The sequence below is a fragment of the Lactuca saligna genome, chromosome 7 (genome assembly GCF_052625555.1).
Source record: "Lactuca saligna cultivar CGN05327 chromosome 7, ASM5262555v1, whole genome shotgun sequence".
NCBI lineage: Eukaryota > Viridiplantae > Streptophyta > Magnoliopsida > Asterales > Asteraceae > Lactuca > Lactuca saligna.
The window spans coordinates 169,126,512-169,134,342 of NC_136423.1; positions in this window are offsets into that span (position 1 = coordinate 169,126,512).

Here is a 7,831-nt window from a genome sequence, read left to right on the forward strand (position 1 = left end):
GAATGCTAACTACAAAATTCGAATTTTGTGTTTCTGAGTCGTGGACTTGGCGAGTTGGCCTGACTCGGCGAGTCCAGTTTGGGTACTCAACGAGTCCGAGCGTTAGGAAGAGCCAAAAACGGGATTTTTTCATATTTATCTTATGGAAACTTGCCTTAATCATATTAGATTAACCCAAATCCGATTTTATGATATATATGACTATATTTTTTATCTAATTGAATATATTTATCAATTAATAAAATATTTAATTTCCGTATAGGATAATTATTAATTATTTTGATTAAATTGGTAAATTGTTTTTCAAGAAAGATAAAATAAATCAAATATGGATAATTGTGTGATTAATTGTTAATTTGAATTATTTGTTATTTGATCCTTTATGTTTTAAATGTTTAAAACTTGCCCTCAAGTTTTGAAATTTATGTTTTGTGATTAAAAGTTTAATTTAGACAATTTAAATTTCAAACCCTATAATTTTACAAGTTTAAAATACAACCCTATACTAATATAATATTACAAGATTAATATCTATATATGTATAACTTAAATGCTAGTCTTACCGTTAGTAGGCGTCATTCACGAAGCTGGTCTATAAGGTGGGTATAAGGTTGCGGCCTATAAAATGACGCTTAATAGGTGTACACTCACACCCACCGCTTGCTTGATCGGTGGAGGGTCGTTAGCCGAACGGGTAGGATAGGGCAACCTCATCCTCTCATTAAAAGTATAATAAGAAATACAAAGTAACTACATGTTTTCTTAAAAATTTCCCAATCTTAGTTACTTTAGGAAAAGTGAATTGATGCAATCCCATGAAATTACACTTTGCACCTTGCCAAGAAGTTAGTGGAGCATGTGTGGTTTACCAGCACACTAATTGGTTCTAAGTGAAGGTGGCAAAGGGTGATTCATTGTTTATCATAGTTCGATGGAGCGTGTGTGGTTTACCGGCACATCGAATAGGTGATCGTTACAATGAAGGCACCATGTGAATTTGCATGGTAATTCACACCCGCTTTGTGATCCTCGGTATCCCAGTCACAAACAAGAGGGGCATATCGAGATTTAAACATGCCATTGAAAAGTTTCAATGAATCTCATCCGAACCTAGGAATTCTCAATACATTTAGGACTTAAAGTTATGTTTTGGTGGAGAATTAGTGAATCCTCATTCACTTACCTTCAAATTGTTTGCATGTTAGATTACGACATCCCTTTTCTAATGTGTAAATATTGTTGTTGGATCCTAGCCCTAATTTTTCTTATTGGGTGATAATTATGGATTCACATTCTAATCAATCTTTGTCCATTCTATTGTAGATGTCGAACGCTAACAACGCTGCTGCTAGTTCATTCACTTTGATGAGCCTTTATCAAAAGGTCACCTTTGATGGAACGAACTTTAGCGAATGGATAAAATACATTCGCACGATTGCTCGCTATGAGGATAAGGAGTATGTCCTCGATGAGAAGCTCGAGAAAATCAACCCCGAAATCGCTACTCCTGCCGAAATGACCGCTTTCGAAACTCACGAGCGTGATGCAACGAAAGTACATTGCATCATGATCGCAACTATGAACCCCGAATTCCAAAAGTCCTACGAGGACATGTATCCGTACGAAATGCACCAAGACTTATTAGAGAGATACAATCAAAATGCGAGACAAGAGCGTTATGAGATTTTCACTAACATGATTTCCGCTAAGATGGGTCATGGAGAGTCTCTTACCGTGCACCTGCAAAAGATGCAAAGGTATGTCGACCGCCTTCGCATGTTAAACGATGACTTTGGGGAAGACTTGACGATCGACATGGTGCTTCACTCTTTGCCTCCAAGCTACAATCAATTTAGGATGACCTATCACATGAACAAAGAAGAGGTCACCCTAATCAAACTCCAAGATCTCTTCAGGGTCGCTGAGAGCAACTTCAAGGAGAAGTTTGTTGCACCAACTCCCAATCCGCCCGCCGCTCCTGTCTTGGCAATTGGACAAGGAAAGGGGAATAAGAGGAAGGCTTCTCAAAGAACTATCGCAAGGTGAAAGCCCGAGATGGTGCCTCTTATAGTGGGACCAATGTTGATCCCGCTAAGCCATGCCCTAACCCGAAGGAGGCAGAGTGCCACCACTGCCACAAGATAGGACATTGGAAGAGAAGCTGCCCGGAGTACCTGCAAGCCATCAAGGAAGGAAAGATCAAGCCATCTTTCGCAGGTATATACACAATTAAATCTAACGATTCATCTCATGATACTTCTTGGGTTCTTGATATCGGTTGTGGTTACCACATTTGTTCTAATGTGCAGGGACTAAGAAGAAGTAGAGACGTGGAGCATGGAAGAATAAATCTATTAATGGGGAACAGAAGATCGTCGCCTGTGACCAAGATTGGAGTCTATTCTTTAGTGCTTAGGAATGGTTTATCTTTATATCTGAACAATTGTTGCTATTCGCCAGAAATGGCTAGAAACATCATTTCATTTCATGGTTTGTTTAGACAAGGTTTTAGATTTTCTTTTAATAATGAGAATGGTTCTATTTTAGCTTATTTGAATGGTTTCTTTTACTTTGAAGCTATACCATGTAATGGAATTTATGAAACTGTTATGATTGTTGATAACTTAGGAAATGATTTTTTATTCATGGATTCTTCCAATAGTATGGATAAGGCATCCTTATGGCATTATCGTCTTGGACACGTCAACAAGAAACGCATAGCCCAACTCGAAAAGGATGGAGTGTTGGAGTCATTTGACCTTAGAGAAGATGACACATGCGAGTCTTGTTTACTTGGAAAGATGACTAAGTCACCCTTCGTTGTTATGTGCGAAAGGGGTGAGGGTCTATTGGACCTCATACATACCGATGTGTGTGGACCGTTTAGATCTACCACGAAGGATGGAAACCGCTTCTACGTGACTTCTACCGATGACTATAGTAGATATGGGTATATCTACTTAATCAAGCAAAAGTTAGAAAATTTTGAAAAGTTCAAAGAGTTCAAAAATGAAGTGGAGAATCAATTGGGCAGGAAGATCAAGATGCTTCGATCCGATCGAGGAGGAGAGTACCTAAGTCTTGAATTCCACGATTATCTCAAGAAGTGTGGAATAGTTTCACAATTGACGCCACCTAGGACACCACAATTGAATGGTGTGGCAGAAAGGCGTAATCGAACCTTGTTGGACATGGTTCTCTCTATGATGAGTCGTGCTTCGCTATCTATCTCCTTTTGGGGGTATGCCTTAGAGACTGCCGCCCATATCCTTAACCGAGTCCTTACTAAGAAGGTTGCCAAAACACCTCACGAGATGTGGACAGGGAAAGCTCCTTCGTTAGCACATATCAAGGTTTGGGGTTGCGAGGCTTTCGTAAGACGAGATACTCACGACAAGCTCGAACCTTGTAGTGAGCAATGTATTTTCATCGGCTACCCGCAGAAATCCTTTGGATATCTCTTCTATAGACCGAAGGACAATGTTGTCTTTGTTGCGAGGAGAGGAGTTTTCCGAGAGCGAGAACTCATAAGCCAAGGAGACAGTGGGAGGCAAATCGATCTTGAAGAGATTCAAGAGTCGATAGATGAAGGAACCTCTACCGCTGGCGCTCAACCCGAGGAGGAAACTCCGATTGAACCAATTGACGTATCATTACCTCTTAGACGTTCCGAAAGAGTTAGAGTTCAACCTCAGTTGTATGGTTTTCATATTACTACCGAAAGGGACACGTATGTTAGTGATAGTACACTAATAAACCTTGATGAACCTAATAGCTATAAGGAAGCCATGGCAGGCCCGGAGTCTGCAAAGTGGAAAGAGGCAATGGATAGCGAGATCCAATCCATGTATAATAACCAAGTTTGGAATTTGGTTGATAATGTGCCTAGACGTAAGACTGTTGGGTGCAAATGGATCTTCAAGAAAAAGACCGACGTGGATGGAAAGGTACACACATATAAAGCGCGATTGGTTGCAAAGGGCTTTACTCAAACTCCCGGAGTTGACTATGAAGAGACCTTCTCACCAGTTGCGAAGATAAAATCTATTAGAGTAATGCTAGCTATTGCCACATTTCATGATTATGAGATTTGGCAAATGGATGTCAAGACCGCTTTCCTTAACGGGAAGTTGGCTGAGGATGTTTACATGGCTCAGCCAGAGGGGTTTGTGGATCCGAAGCATCCTAATAGAGTGTGTAAGCTTGAGAAGTCCATTTATGGACTAAAGCAAGCGTCTCGCAGATAGAATCTTTGCTTCGATGAGAAAGTCAAGGAGTTTGGATTTGTACGAAGAGAAGATGAATCGTGTGTATATGTCAAAGCCAGTAGGAGTGTAGTAAGCTTCCTCGTTCTATATGTTTATGACATATTACTCATAAGAAACGATGTCCCGACCCTGCAGGAGGTTAAGTCCTGGCTCGGGAAGTGCTTCGCTATGAAGGACCTCGGAGAGGCTTCCTATATTTTGGGAATAAGGATAGTAAGAGAAAGAAGTAAGAGACTAATAGGACTTAGTCAGAAAACTTACTTAGAGAAGGTACTAAAACGTTTTAGTATGGAAAACTCAAAGAAGGGAGAATTACCGATACAAAGTAATGCCAAGTTGAGTAAGACTCAAAGTCTGAGTACCGAAGCTGAGATAGCTGAAATGAGCCGAGTTCTATACGCTTCCGTAGTTGGCTCAATCATGTACGCTATGACTTGTACTCACCCTGATGTAGCCTTTGCTTTGAGCATGGTTAGTAGATATCAAGGGAACCCTGGCAGAGCACATTGGATTGCGGTGAAGAATATCCTTAAGTACCTTCAGAGGACGAAGAAATGGTTCTTAGTCCTTGGAGGGAGTGATGACTTGAAGGTGCGAGGGTATAGTGATGCTAGTTTTCAGACCGACAGGGACAACGACTATTCGCAGTCGGGCTGGGTCTTTATCCTGAATGGAGGAGCAATAACTTGGAAAAGTTCTAAGCATGAAACCGTATCTGATTCAACGTGCAAATCAGAGTACATTGCAGCGAGCGAAGCATCGAAGGAGGCAATATGGCTGAAGAACTTCATTGGTGATCTTGGAGTTGTACCTGCCATAAAGGAGCCCATGGAGATTTTCTGTGTTAGTGAAGCAGCGGTTGCCTTGACCAAGGAACCAGGAGATCATGGTAGATCACGACATATCGACAGAAAATATCACTTTATTAGACATTGTGTAGAAGGACAACTCGTAGTGAAAAGGATATCATCAGAAGATAACCCAGCAGATCCGCTTACGAAGGGAATGAGTAGGGTTAAGCATTTGCAGCATGCTAGGAGTATTGGGCTGAAGGATGATATTAGCATAGATTAGATAGTATTAGAAACATATAATAGATAAATGTAATTAACATTTGATGATTAAATAAAGGAGTTTTATTTATAAGTAATGTTACTGTCTTATGTTAATTGTTTAACTATTGTTTCATTTTGCATGTTTTGACTTCCAGAATAATGGAGTTTATTAAGAATAATCGAATTGTTCAAATTGTCCACAATCGTTCATATGTCGGAAGTAGATATGAATGAAGATTGTCATGAATAGGTGTGTAGAGCGTCTAAATGGTTTTAGACATAGCAAAAGATTGCTGCAACGTTCATGAGTGCTTATGAACTAGTTTTGAGCAATGGAACAAACCCGCGCTTGCTGGAATCACCTTATGGAATGTGATAAAAAGGGTGATCACAAGACGATAATATCATATAGTCTTAAAACCTAGATATATGGTTTGTTATTTGATAATTGATTGTACATTGATAATGCGAAAGCGCATTGGTAACTCGATGTTATAAAACACATTGTTGTGTATAGTTGATTAATGAATAAGTAAATGCATATAAGTCGAAGTTTATCTGTAACTTTTATCCTAAGAAGGAAAAAGTGATATCTCGACCGCTCGATGATTTGATTTGACTTATGTGTCGAGCCCGGTCAGAACTGAATTGATGTGTTCGATTAAGTTCTATGTCAAATAAATCGTAGATCGAGAAACCAAATGCTAGACTAATCATTCCATTGAATTGTCAGCATGATATCTAACAGAGGACTGTACGATCCCTTATCTAAAGGACAAGATTGATTAGATCAGAGTTTGACAGCGTCTTTGAGAGCTACGATTGCAAATCAGATTATACTTGTGCATATAGTTACTAGACTTATCCAAGTGGGAGACTGTTGGAATAGTGTCTAAGGCTACAACTATATTAGGCAAGTATTTGACCCGATTGTGCATGTCCTTTTGGGTTGCCTTCAACATAGCAACTTGGTAGGATGATTTATTATGAGAGAATAGATATTATTAATATATTATGAGAATAATATAATGAATAATAATATTGTTATTTGATTAATATAAGTCATAGATTAATTAGTATTAATTTGGTGACTTAAAGAGATTAATTAAATAAGAGGGTATAAACTGTCAATTGTTTGATAGTTACACTTTGGGCTGTAAATCCTTATAGGATATGGGTTGGACGAATTCTAGGGCTTGGGATAGCCTCAAATTCGTCCATGGCTTATCTATGGAAAGGATTGGGATTGCTTAGAGTCTAAGCTATCCAATTAGGTAGGGGTGAGCAAAAACCGAACCGCAAACCAAAAAAACCGAAAAAACCGCATAAACCGAAACCGAAAAACCGAAACCGAAATGAAAACCGATGGTGCGGTTTTTAGTTTTGCAAAAACCGAAAATACTCGGTGCGGTGCGGTTTCTAGTCTCGCAAAAAACCGCACCGCATATATATATATATATATATATATTTATATATATATATATATATATATATATATATATATATATATATATATATATATATATATATATATATATATATATATATATATGGTGTTGATATTTGTAAGAAACAATAACTTATGACAATTAAAATTTCTATAAACATAAATATCTATCTTATCTATCGGAGGATGATTGTATATTTTTAAGCATACATTCAGTGGTATTTACAATAACAAATAATGTTTATGACATTTTTTTAAACATTCAAATATAAAGAGTATTAGTGATATAGTATCATTTTTATGAATATATTAATTGATATTATCGTACGTACTTGTGAAACAAATATTATATTAAATTCGTATTATATTGAAGCATTATAAACATGTTGGATGAGTGGTTATGTAATTTGATTTCAAACCAAGAGGCGGTGGTATCGGTTTATCTCAAATTAATGATTAGCACTCCTCGTCTGAGTCAAGGCAACTCGCTGAGTTACTTTAGTTTGAGTAAAAAGGCAAAACGAAAAAAAAAACTAACAAAAAACCGCAAAAAACCGAACCGCAAAAAACCACAAGAGAAAACCGCAAAAACCGAACCGCATAAAACCGAACGGTACGGTTTCTAAATTTCAAAAAACCGAAGTTGCGGTTTTCGGTTCGGTTTTGGCCAAAAACCGCACCGAACCGCAACATGCTCACCCCTACAATTAGGGTTTAAGGGTGAAACCCTAGGAGCCTTACAAGTATAAATAGACCCCTTGGGATAGGAAATCGGGACCTCCTCTACAGCAAGGATACCCTGGCCGATTTTCTCCTCTCTCCTCTCTCTCTCAAATCATTCTCTTTGCTAGTTGGTGTTTGTAAGCTATTAGAGGAGTGACAATTGTGACTCTAAAGCTCCAAGAACAAGAAGATCAAACAAGTGTTTCAAGGTATGCTTCTAACTCTGATTTTGTATTGTTCTTATACCTAATTAGCCATTAGGAGTCTTGGATTCAATGCATGTTTAATTAGAGAAACCTAGATCCAAGCATTAGCATTTGTATGCGCACATAGGAATG